The sequence below is a fragment of the Helianthus annuus genome, chromosome 4 (assembly GCF_002127325.2).
Source record: "Helianthus annuus cultivar XRQ/B chromosome 4, HanXRQr2.0-SUNRISE, whole genome shotgun sequence".
NCBI lineage: Eukaryota > Viridiplantae > Streptophyta > Magnoliopsida > Asterales > Asteraceae > Helianthus > Helianthus annuus.
This window is the reverse complement of record NC_035436.2, coordinates 48,532,214-48,544,962: the sequence shown is the minus strand read 5'-3', so window position 1 is coordinate 48,544,962 and position 12,749 is coordinate 48,532,214. Positions and strand designations below refer to the sequence as shown.

At 41.9% G+C, this 12,749-nt stretch overlaps 1 non-coding gene across 1 annotated transcript; it reads right to left on the bottom strand.

Moving 5' to 3' along the window:
- Nucleotides 1-8,582: 8,582 nt before the first annotated feature.
- LOC118491973 lies at nucleotides 8,583-8,689 on the bottom strand. The gene has a single exon (XR_004892417.1). It is a non-coding gene; the product is annotated as a small nucleolar RNA R71 (small nucleolar RNA).
- Nucleotides 8,690-12,749: the final 4,060 nt, after the last annotated feature.

The following is a 12,749-nucleotide window of genomic DNA, read 5'->3' as shown; positions in this document are numbered from 1 at the left end:
GAAACACCGCGGGAACGGTGACAACAAGAGAGGGTCTGAGTCAAGGAAGGATGGGCAACAATCTGGTGAGAAGCCCAAGTGCAAGAATTGCAAGAGACATCACTTTGGAAAGTGTAGACTCGAATCAAACTCGCAGACTCAGTCGAAGTCGTATGCTTGCGGGTTATGCAAGTCCAAGGACCACAAGACCGTGGATTGCAAGAAGATAAAGGATGCAACTTGCTACAGTTGCAACGAGAAGGGGCACATTCGAACCAACTGCCCTAAAAATGCCAAGAAGCCGGAAGAGGCCAAGAAGACCAATGCAAGAGTCTTCAGGATGGAGGCGAAAGAAGCAGTGCTAGATGATAACGTGATCACAGGTACTTTTCTCGTAAATGATATCTTTGCAAGAGTACTTTTTGATTCGGGCGCTGATTAGTCTTTCGTAGATCATAAATTTTGTAAATTGCTGAATATGCCTGTCAAAACCTTAAATGTGATTTACGAGGTAGAGCTAGCAGATGGCACCATAGAAACCGTCTCCACTGCGTTAGATGGATGTGTGATATCCATTAAGAACCACTCTTTTCCTCTATCTCTACTTCCCTTTAAATTGGCCGGTTTTGACCTAGTATTGGGTATGGACTGGTTATCTCACAACCAGGCCTAAATCGTCTTCAACAGAAAACAAGTGGTGATAAAAACTCCGTCTGGTGAATCGCTTACCATTCGGGGAGATACCCAGTACAGATTGCCTGAGCAAGTGACTATGCTCAAGGCTTCAAAATGTCTAAAGAAGGGTTGTGTCATCTACATGGCACAGGTGATTTTTGATGAACCTAAACCGAAGATAGAAGACATCCCCGTCATTTCGGAATATCCAGAAGTTTTCCCTGAGGATCTACCTGGTCTGCCACCAGATAGGCAAGTGGAATTCAGGATTGATATCATCCCTAGAGAGGCACCTATTGCTAGAGCACCTTACAGGTTAGCACCAACCAAAATGAAGGAGTTGAGGACCCAGGTGGATGAACTGCTAGCTAAAGGTTTCATCAAACCTAGTTCGTCCCCCTGGGGAGCACCTGTCCTGTTTGTAAAGAAGAAGGACGGATCGATGCGTCTGTGCATCGATTATCGCGAGCTTAATAAGGTCACGATAAAGAATAGATATCCCTTGCCGAGGATCGATGATTTGTTCGATCAGTTACAAGGGGCAAGTTATTTCTCGAAGATTGACTTGAGGTGAGGCTACCATCAACTGAGAGTCAGAGATGAAGACGTACATAAAACCGCATTTAGGACTCGTTATGGTCATTATGAGTTCCTAGTGATGCCTTTTGGGCTCACTAATGCACCGGCTGCGTTCATGGATCTCATGAATCGCATTTGCAAGCTGTACTTAGGCAAATTCGTCATCGTTTTCATCGACGATATTCTTATCTACTCGAAGAACCGAGCTGACCATGAGAAACACCTTCGTTGTATTCTCAAACTCCTGCATCACGAGAAACTCTATGCCAAATTCTCTAAGTGCGAATTCTGGCTTCGAGAAGTCCAATTTCTTGGACATGTTGTCAGCGAGCGTGGTATCCAAGTGGATCCCGCTAAAGTTGAAGCTGTCATGAATTGGCAAGAGCCAAAGACGCCTACAGAAATTCGTAGTTTCCTGGGGTTAGCAGGATATTACAGGCGATTCATTGAAAACTTTTCAAGGATTGCTGCGCCCTTAACTTCCCTGACCAAGAAGAAAGTAAAGTTCGTTTGGGGCCCTAAGAAGCAAGAGTCCTTTGATATTTTGAAGCAAAAGTTGAGCAACGCTCCTGTGCTGACATTACCTGAAGGTACCGAAGAGTTCGTAGTTTACTACGACGCATCACACACTGGCATGGGATGCGTACTCATGCAGAAAGGCAAGGTTATTGCCTATGCTTCGAGACAGTTAAAGGTGCATGAGAAGAATTACACCACCCATGACTTGGAGCTGGGTGCCGTTGTGTTCGTACTAAAGCTGTGGAGGCATTATCTGTATGGTATCAAGTTTGTGATCTATTCTGATCATAAGAGCCTTCAACATCTGTTTAATCAGAAGGAGCTAAACATGAGGCAACGCCGTTGGATGGAGACTTTAAATGACTATGATTGTGAAATCAAATATCATCCCGGCACGGCGAATGTAGTCGCTGATGCCTTAAGTAGAAAGGAAAGGGTGAAACCCATCCGAATCAATGCCAAGAGCATTGAAGTCAAGAATAATTTGATTGAAAGGTTGTTAGCTGCACAGAAAGAAGCTGTGTTGGAAGCTAACTATCCTAAAGAGAAGCTGGGAGTAACTGAGGAACAGTTAACTCTTAGCAAGGACGGAATCTTACGATTAAATGGACGAATATGGGTTCCAATTCATGGAGGATTACGAGATGTTATCCTCCAGGAAGCCCATAGTTCCAAATATTATGTTCACCCGGGAGCTGATAAGATGTATCAGGATCTAAAGGCAAATTATTGGTGGATAGGCTTGAAAAAGTCTGTATCCGCTTATGTATCCAAATGCTTGACTTGTGCGCAAGTCAAAGCTGAGCATCAAAAGCCGTCAGGCTTGCTACAACAGCCTGAACTTCCCGAATGGAAGTGGGAATGTGTAACTATGGATTTTATTACCAAGTTACCTAAGACGAGAAAAGGAAATGATACAATATGGGTTATAGTCGATAGACTGACTAAGACAACTCATTTCTTACCCATCAAGGAGACTTATAGCTCCGACATGTTGGCCCAGTTATACGTTGATAAGATTGTAGCCTTGCATGGCATACTTGTGTCTATTATCTCTGACCGGGATACTAGATACACGTCTCATTTCTGGAAAAGCTTCCAGCAATCTTTGGGCACACGTTTGAATTTTAGTACGGCTTACCATCCTCAGACAGACGGCCAGAGTGAGCATACTATTCAAACGTTGGAAGACATGCTACGTGCATGTGCTATCGATTTGGGTGGGAGTTGGGATAAGAACCTACCATTAATCGAATTCTCCTACAACAATAGCTACCATACCAGCATAAAGGCTGCGCCTTTCGAGGCATTATACGGTAGAAAGTGTAGATCGCCTGTTTGTTGGGCGGAAGTTGGAGATGTCCAATTATCAGGACCAGAGATAGTCTTCGAAACGACGGACAAGATTGTCCAGATTCGAGACCATCTCAAAGCTGCCCGAGATAGGCAGAAGAGTTACGCGGATCCAAAGCGTAAAGATTTTCACTTCGAAGTAGGTGAAAAAGTGTTACTTAAAGTATCACCCTGGAAGGGGGTGATGCGTTTCGGTAAGAAAGGCAAACTAAGCTCGAGATACATAGGACCTTTCGAAGTTATCGAATGTGTCGGGTCAGTTGCCTATAAGTTAAACTTACCGGAGGAGCTCAATGGAATTCACAATGTGTTCCACATCTGCAATCTGAAAAAGTGCTTTGCTGACGAATCACTGGTAATACCCCATACAGATGTGCATATAGATGAGAGCTTAAAATTTGTGGAAAAACCTTTGTCGATTGAAGATCGACAGGTAAAGAAGCTTCGAAGGAAGCATGTACCGATTGTAAAAGTCAAATGGGATGCCTGTAGAGGTCCCGAATTCACGTGGGAGGTTGAAGCCACGATGAAAGAAAAATACCCTTATTTATTTCAGTAAATCTCGTGTCGAGATTTATTTTAAGGGGGTGAGGATGTAACACCTCGAAATTTTTGTCCAATAATGTGTTAACACGTGTCATGAGTTTACACGTGGCATTAAATATTAAATAAAGGACTAAAGTTGACAAACCTTGAAAGTATGTAAATTCGAGGATTATAAATGTCAACGAAGGGTAAATATACTTTATAGTAACCCTAGATGATGCTAGTACATTCAAACGAATAAATCATGGATCGTACGGAGCGAAACGCGGGAGAAAGTGAGAGATTACAAGCTACCGGGGTTAATTGTGTCAACATGTTTAATTTATACCTCTGAGTGACCCTTTGACGAACCCGAGGCTTTGTAACAGTAAAATACGCTCACTAGAATATACTATATGAATTTCGCGAAGTTCCGTTTTAAAACGAGAAAGTTATGATCAAATTCGTATGCGAGGGGTTAAAAGCGTCAACAATAAAAGTTAAGGCTTTTCGGATAGTAATTAAACTAACCGGGGACTTAACAATGCGGGTAAAAGTCACGAGGCCCTTAATTGTAAATAATCGAGGGCCAAATCGCAAAGTTACCCCTTTGAAACCGAAAGGTCAGGTTAATCATTACAAAAGATTTGAAAATCTTTGAAATCAACCCTCAGGCGGGCCGTGTGGGTGAAGCCAGCAAGCCAATGCGGGTCGCGAGCCACCTGTTGATTCGTTTACTGACATCAAGATTCAGGCGGCCCGCGTACACATGGCCTGATCTCTAATGCGGGCCGCGTACGAGTCCCAGATTCAGAAACTTTGGACAGATTCAATGATTAAGCTTGTGAACGATCTTGTGAGCATTAATTGAAGCATGGGCGCCCTCTACATGACCCCTAGCACCCAGGGCCACCTGCTGATCATCCATGATCCATTATAGGGTGAGTTGTAATGATCTTGAGCCCAATTTTTCACTATAAAAGGCACTACATTGTGCACAATTGAAACACACCTCAAACCTGCATTCTAATTCACTTCTGGAGCTCCAAAGCACTCTTCTATCATCCTTAGTCGTGCACCAAGCTTCTATAAGTGTGTCTACCCTTTTGTGGCTTTGTTTTTGCTTAGTTTAGCTTAAAAGTCAAGCCGTCGTAATTAACGATTGACTTTGCGATAAATCACAAATGGTCCAGTGGTTTGTCGAATCAAATATAGTTATATGATGGTAGTCATGTGGGCTTTAAACCCCTAAAAGGGCACCCTCTGATTCCCACTCTAACTAGTCCGAATGTCGAGTCAAACGTGCTTAGAAAAAGTCAACAGAAATGCTATTTTGCGATTTTGTGCATAATCAGTAATGTAGATAGTATGAAACCTGTTTTAACACTCATAAAACATGATGATAAGTATATTAACTAGTCTAAGCTTGTTTGATCCGACCATTGTCTGTTTTGACCCGGTTCGGAGCCGAAAGTCGCAAAAGTTTGACTTTTGCTTTAACTTCAGTTCTGACCCGTTAAAGTATGATATAGATATGCCTTAGGACTCTCTTAGGACCAGGTTACATGATGGTATAACCCTCTGTGACCGGTTCATTGTTTGTCCGAGTCTTTTACACCTTTCCGTTAAATGCTCAAAAGTTGACCGTAACGCCCTTTTTAATTTAAAACGAGAATTTCGGACACGTGAACTTTTATACACTGATGTAAAATAATATTTTAGGATTTTTAAAGATTTTTAATTATTTTTAACCTGCTCATAACCTGCGTTTATGGCAACGGTTCGGTAAATACCGAATATACCCTTTTCGGCCGTAACTTGAGTTCTACAAGGTCTTTTGACCCGATTCCAGTTGCTACTGATTTTAAATAACAAATAAAGTATTTTAGACTTTATAAACTGTTCGGGAAACTCAGATTTCCTGTAGAACTCAGAAACCTCCTTTATAATCTTTAAAAAGACCGAAATACCCCTACGGGGCATAATATGAGCTTAAACTCGTTACGGGCATTATGGAAGGTATCCTACTGATACCACAACCTCTTTAAAGCATGTTGACTTAGGAAAACAGTGTAGGACTCTTACAGTTACCCGATGCGCCTTTTTGCGCGCACGGTTCGGCTTATGTAACTAGTTTACATAAACTAGCCGAAACGGGTCAAACCATATTGTTTTGACCCCAAAATACAGAGTGTGATTATTAAACCCATATAAAACAAGTCTTAAAACTTGTTGGGTCAAAATCACATTCCATTCTCGGTTTTCGCCTTTCACGCGATTAAACCGTAACTATCCGTTGAAACTGACCGGTCTAAGCTACGGCTAAATTAAAGACCCATTAGGATTCTAATAGGTTAATTTAAACCTTCGTTCCAGATTAGGGGACCAGTAAAAGCTATCTGCAATTTATTTCGATTAAGGATTTATACTTGCAAAGGTAAATACTTTTAACTTATTTTCCGTTATACGGGCTTGGGTTACGGTATATAGTATACCGCTTGATCGGGCATCAAATTCTCCACCGATTGAGTGGGTAATTGAATAAATTTGATCGGCTCGTTTAAGCAGTCTTGTTACTTAAAAGCCTTTGGGGGGTTAATGACCATGTCCCGGATATCCCTGACATCATTTTACGAAATGGCCACGACCTAAGCGCGGAGTGTAGGCATACACTCGTCAGTGCATAAATAGATCGCTGTGGTGTGTCTATTGATCTTTAACCCGGATTTGATCCGGGCAACTGAACGCATAAGGAACATGTAATTCGTTCACAAGGAAAATGTAATAGATCGCTGTGGTGTGTCTATTGATCTTTAACCCGGATTTGATCCGTGCCCAGCCTTCTGTTCAGCCTATAAATAGGAGTGCTTGGTTTCATTGCAACTCATCCCTTGGCACACCACCTCTCTCACACTTCATCCACCACCCACCACCATCACAACACCATCATCCACCACCATCATCCATTGTCCATCATAGAGTGTGTGAGTCGTCTCGGGATCCAAGATTGATCGTAAGTGTTCTTGACAATCAAGGCCATGTTTGCCTAAGTCTCTTACATCACTTGGTGAAGACAAGTGTTTAGTATAATACTTTTTATTTTTAATCTTTTGCACTTTTTATTTGGTTTTGTATTAATGACTTTAATAACTAGTTGCTTATGTTGAAGGTGATCTTTCCTTATCGTTTGTCCGTGGTGTCTTGGCATTATTTTACTGTCTATATAAAATAAAAGATTTTCACCATTCATATCTCCACGGTCTATATGGAGGTATGTTGGCTACCTGGTCGGGGGTTAAGGGAACGGTTTGGTAAGGGTCTTCCCTTGTTCAGCGTTTAGAGGTCCTGCAAGGGACCTGGGTCAAATTTAGTAGGATCTCCTTCAATACCCATAGGTATTGGATGGCGGGGATCCAAACTCTTTGACCCCCTCATAAGTTAACTACTATTAATACTATAACCCGGCTATTTAGGACTGTATCCCTGCTGACTCAGACTACTTAGTCGAGGGTAACGTCACCTCCAAAAGAGGGGCCTACCATAATTTGCATTAATAACTTAATTCATTATCTTTCAATAATCCGACCCTTTAGGATTGTATCCTTGCTGACTCAAACTACTGGGTTGAGGGTAACGTCACCTTCAAAAGAGAGGCCTACTACAATAACTAAGATAATCTCTTAAATAAGTGCAAAAGTGCGAAAATAATCAAAGGTTATACTAATACACGAGTTGGATCCAAGTGATTCATCTTGTCTATCTGTTTTTATTTTTATTTTATTTTTCAGCATTTAGTTAGTTTTTATTTTCTTAGTTTAAAAATCTTTTCTAACATTTTTGATTTGATTAGACGTTGAGGATAAACCGGTACTAAAAGCTCTTGTGTCCTTGGACGACCTCGGTATCTTACCAACACTATACTACGTCCACGATGGGTGCACTTGCCCATATATGTGTTTAGTGTTAGTAAATATCGTGTTTTATAAATTTAAAACTTGGCTAAAAGTGTAAAAAGGGCTTAAAATATACATTTAAAAGATATACACACTTGCACGCATCAAGTTTTTGGCGCCGTTGTCGGGGACACAAGGATTTTAAGAAAGTTAGGAATCAACGGCCTAATCATATTTTTATTTTTCTTTTTTATTTTTTAGGATTTTCTTAGTTTTTCAGCTTCTGCAGAGCTCAGCACGGGCCGTGCCTGGTCGGACATGGGCCGTGCCCAACATTGTTACTGACGGTTTTTAGTTTTCCAAGTTACAGAAGGTTGAGCATGGGGCCGTGTCGGTGCAATACGGGGCCGTGTCCAACTCTCCAGTAACTGGGATTTGGAAAACAATCACTGTAACTCCGACCACGGGCCGTGTTCATTGAGCACGGGGCCGTGGTGAACCTTCTGACCAGCATTCTTTTCTGTTTTTATTGCAGGACTCGGAACCAGACGCCACCCCTACGTAGTGTATGAGCTCCAGTTCTAATAAGGACATAAAAGAACCTCTAGAAGAACCCGAACGCTTTCTCAGAAAGAGACAAAAAGCCAAAAACCAAAAGAAAGTTTCGGGGAATCCACTTCCAATGGCGGACCAACGTACCCTCATGGATTATCTACGACCCACCGTAGGTAATATCGGCGCCGCTATCAACGCACCGAATGTAGAAGCCAATAACTTCGAACTTCGGCCGCATTTGATACAGATGCTTCAAAACTCCGCAACCTTTCATGGGCTTGCGGACGAGGATCCCATCTACATATTACTAATTTCTTAGAAATATGTGATACTTTTCGGATCAATGGAGCATCAAATGACGCCATCCGCCTTCGAATGTTTCCTTTATCAATAAAAGACCGAGCAAAAGCTTGGCTTAGCGCCCTCCCAGCTGGATCGGTAAACACCTGGGATGAACTAGCCCAAAAATTTCTATATAAGTATTTCCCTCCCGCTAAAACGGCTAAATTAATGACTGAAATTAATACATATTCACAAGAGGACGGGGAATCCTTATATGAAATTTGGGAAAGGTTCAAGGAGCTATTGCGAAAGTGTCCACATCACGGCCTTGCGATATGGCAACAAGTATCCACTTTCTATAATGGGTTGTTGCCACACACAAGGCAGACACTTGACTCTAGCTCCGGGGGACTTTTAGGTAATCGCCGCCCGCATGAAATATATAATCAAATTGAAGAAATTGCTCAAACCAATTTTCAGTGGCACACTCCCCGAGGCAATAAATCTATTGCCCCGGGCGCCCATAAGGTTGATGAAAGCACTTCTTTACAAGCCCAAATCGAGGCCCTTTCTTTGAAAATAAAAAAAATTGGAAATGACAAAAACAGTCTCGGTTATGACTTGTGAAGGGTGTGGTGGGCTACATGAAAATTGGAGTTGTATGAAAGAAACAGACGATCAACAAGAGTCGGTAAACTACATTGATAATAGACCTAGGCCGCCGGGTCCTCCAACGGGCACCTACAACCAAGGATGGCGAAATCACCCTAACCTTGGTTGGAGAGAACCCGGCAATAGTAGTAACCAACAAAACCAACGAACAAACTTTCAACAACCAAGAAATGAGTCACAAAATTTCTCTCAACAACAAGGTGGACGAGAGAGGCTTGAAGATACTATATCTCGCCTCATCTCCGACACTGAAAAGAAAAACTCGAAAAGGTTTCTACAATTAGAATCAAATTTTAGAAATCAACAAGCTAGTATTCAAAACATAGAAAAACAATTAAGTCAACTAGCCCAAAATTTTTCCGAGAGACCACAAGGCGCATTACCAAGCAACACCGAAACAAATCCAAAAGCGCAAGTTCATCTCATCACATTACGAAGCCACACCGTGGGGCCTACGGAAGTGCCACCGCCGACAGAGGAGACTATACCACCGCCTCTACAAGAGAAGGATTCCCCTCCAACATCAGAGCCTACCAAGGATCCTCGAGTCCCGTACCCCGGTAGGTTAATTCGTCAAAAGACCAATGAGCAATTCGCAAAATTCGAAAGTCTACTAAAACAATTGCATGTCAACATTCCTTTTATTGATGTCCTAACCCAAATGCCTAGATATTCTAAGTTCATGAGGGACTTCCTCACTCATAAAAGGAAAATTGAAACATTGCAATTAGTTAACTTAGGCGAAGAATGCTCTGCCCTCGTACTCAACAAACTCCCCCAAAAGAAAATCGATCCCGGAAGCTTCACGATTCCCTGCTCGATCGGGGACTCCCCCGTTCATAATGCACTAGCCGACCTTGGGGCTAGCATTAACCTCATGCCCTCATCAGTGTTCAAAAGACTCGGCCTAGGAACAACGAGTCCTACAAAAATGAGCATACAACTTGCTGATCGATCCGTCAAATTCCCGCAAGGTGTCATCGAAAATATCCTAGTAAAGGTAAACAAATTTGTCTACCCGGCCGACTTTGTCATACTTGATATGGAAGAAGACACCGAAGTCTCCCTCATAGTAGGGAGACCATTTCTCGCCACCGCACAGGCAGTGGTAGACATGAATGACGGAACGCTCACCTTAAGGTACGGGGATGAGGAAGTAAAGTTCGTGGTTGGGAAGAGAGTAGAGGACGATGACCCGGTCAACTACATGAAGGTTATTGATTCGAGTTTGGATGCCACTCTCCGACGGTGCAACATGGGATGCAAAACATCCCACTCAGAAAATATATAACCTCACCTTGGGTCTAGCCGAGGACCATTATAAACGTGGCGCACCACGGAGGCATTCCGCGGAACTCTCCTTAGTTTAGTTTAATATTTTAATTTTAATTTGCAGGAATAAAACACACTCATGGTGGTAAAGGATGATAAGGGAAATGAGAAACATGGCCCCATGCACAAGAACAAGGCCACACGTCAACAATTTCTCCGTTACAGTAGGTTCAGCACGGGCCGTGCCCAACCAACACGGCCCCGTGCTGAACACCCTGCAGAAAAATGCCCAGTTCAGGTAACTGGACACGGCCCGTGTTCACCAGACACGCCCCTGTGTCCAGGCTTCTGTTTCTTTTCTTTAATTATCGTTACTGGCACCTGAACACGGGGCTGTGCCCGGTCCCCACGGGGCCGTGTCCAGACTGCCAGTAACATAAATTTTTGCTTTTAACACCATGTTACATATCTAATCAACCTAAAAATTTATTTTTGGGACACATTGAGGACAATGTGTAATTTAAGTGTGGGGGGATGCTAAAACCTTGAAATTTTGCAAGTCCTAATAGCAAGCCTTACACAAAACTCTATTGGAACCGCTAATCACCCCAAATTTTTTTTTTTCAAAAAAAATTTTTTTTTTACTTGTCTAAAGTTTAAGTTGGGAATTCTAAGACTAACAAGGTTATATTTTTACAAATTTACAACCGATAGCGTCGTGATAAAAAGAACTAACATAAGAAAATTATGAAACGGCATGACAATCTTAGTTAAAATTCGATTATATATACTTGATCACATAGAAAAAACCCATTCCCACTAAAAGTGGATTTTGAGCCTTTATTGAGCATACGAATATACATCTTTACGCTAAATGCTCATTTTTCGTTTCTTGTGTGAATAGCCGCTTGGTTCTTACGACTCTAGAACTTGCCACGACGATTCATTCCCGGTCCTTAACAACTTAAACCCAAGTAAGTAAATGATGGAGGCATTAGGACTAACCCTTTTTCTTTCAAAACCATTATTTTTATTTTTCTTTTCACCTACCCAAAAACTCCCCCTAGTTAACCCCTTTGAGCCTAAACCTTTCATTTCTTTACCCTAAAACCCCTTTTACCCACCAAAAACACTTTTTTATTTTTACCCTTTATTTTAGTAACAAGCTCGGTTTTCGTGTGACTTCAAAAAAAAAAAAAATGAATGAAGTTAGAAATAAACAAACAAAGCTCTTAAAACAAAAGCTTGTTTGAAGAAATACTTCATTAATAATAAAAAGTCACTAAAACAAAATGTTTTACGAAAACCGACGCTATTTACGCTTTTCGCCCTTTTACTAACCACTAACCCAACTACCCACCTTTAGCCCAAGCCTTTACCCAAAAAAGTCCTCTTGATATTTACAAAGGTAAAAAGTTAAAAAGGAGGAGGATTGATTGCTTGGCAAGCCTATGGTAGGAATAAGTTCCATGCCGCTCTCGAGTGATTCACTAAAAAAATACACCTTCGGCCGAGTGTGAGTGATTTCTCCCATGAGGTATGTGAACTTGTATATAAATGGAATTTTAAAAAGGCATGCTATGCCCAAATAAGTAATTTCTTTTATGAAACGTTCTAAATAAATCATAACGAATAGGATTATAAATAAATAAGAATAAAACCCAATAAAGATCTTGGATTCCCGACACTCTATGACAAGCCAAAACCTTCTCTTCTACCCATTCCATTTGGGAGTGAAAGCCACATATTAAAGAGTTTTGCTTGAGGACAAGCAAAGATTCAAGTGTCGGGGTATTTGATGTGTGTAAAATGCAACATATAAATTACATCAAAAGAGGCATAAAACTAACCCTTTTTAAGTACTAATGTTGGAAAAAGAGTGTTTTTGTCTTCCCTTTGTATTTTCAGGATTAAATGAGCTCAAATTCACAAAAGAAGCAAAAAGACAGCTAAATCTAACATAAATACAAGAAAAGGAACATAAGTGGATTGCCCGACCCCTCGACAGCATCCTCCCAAGCAAAATAAAGAAGGCAGAAGACTGAACACGCCCCGTGCTCAGCCAGCACGGGGCCGTGCCCAAGAAGCAGCAAAAAAGACAAACCAGTAGAAGCTTCTATTGCCCACCACGGGGCCGTGCGCAGTGAACACGGGGGCGTGGCGAAAGTACTGCAGGCGCATTAATTGTAATTGCGAGTTACAATTAATGAAGAGAGAGACTGTCAGACAGGCACGGGGCCGTGCCCAGCGGACACGGGGCCATGCCCAGCGGACACGGGGCCATGCCCAGCCTTCTGTTCAGCCTATAAATAGGAGTGCTTGGTTTTATTGCAACTCATCCCTTGGCACACCACCTCTCTCACACTTCATCCACCACCCACCACCACCATAACACCATCATCCACCACCATCATCCATTGTCCATCATAGAGTGTGTGAGTCATC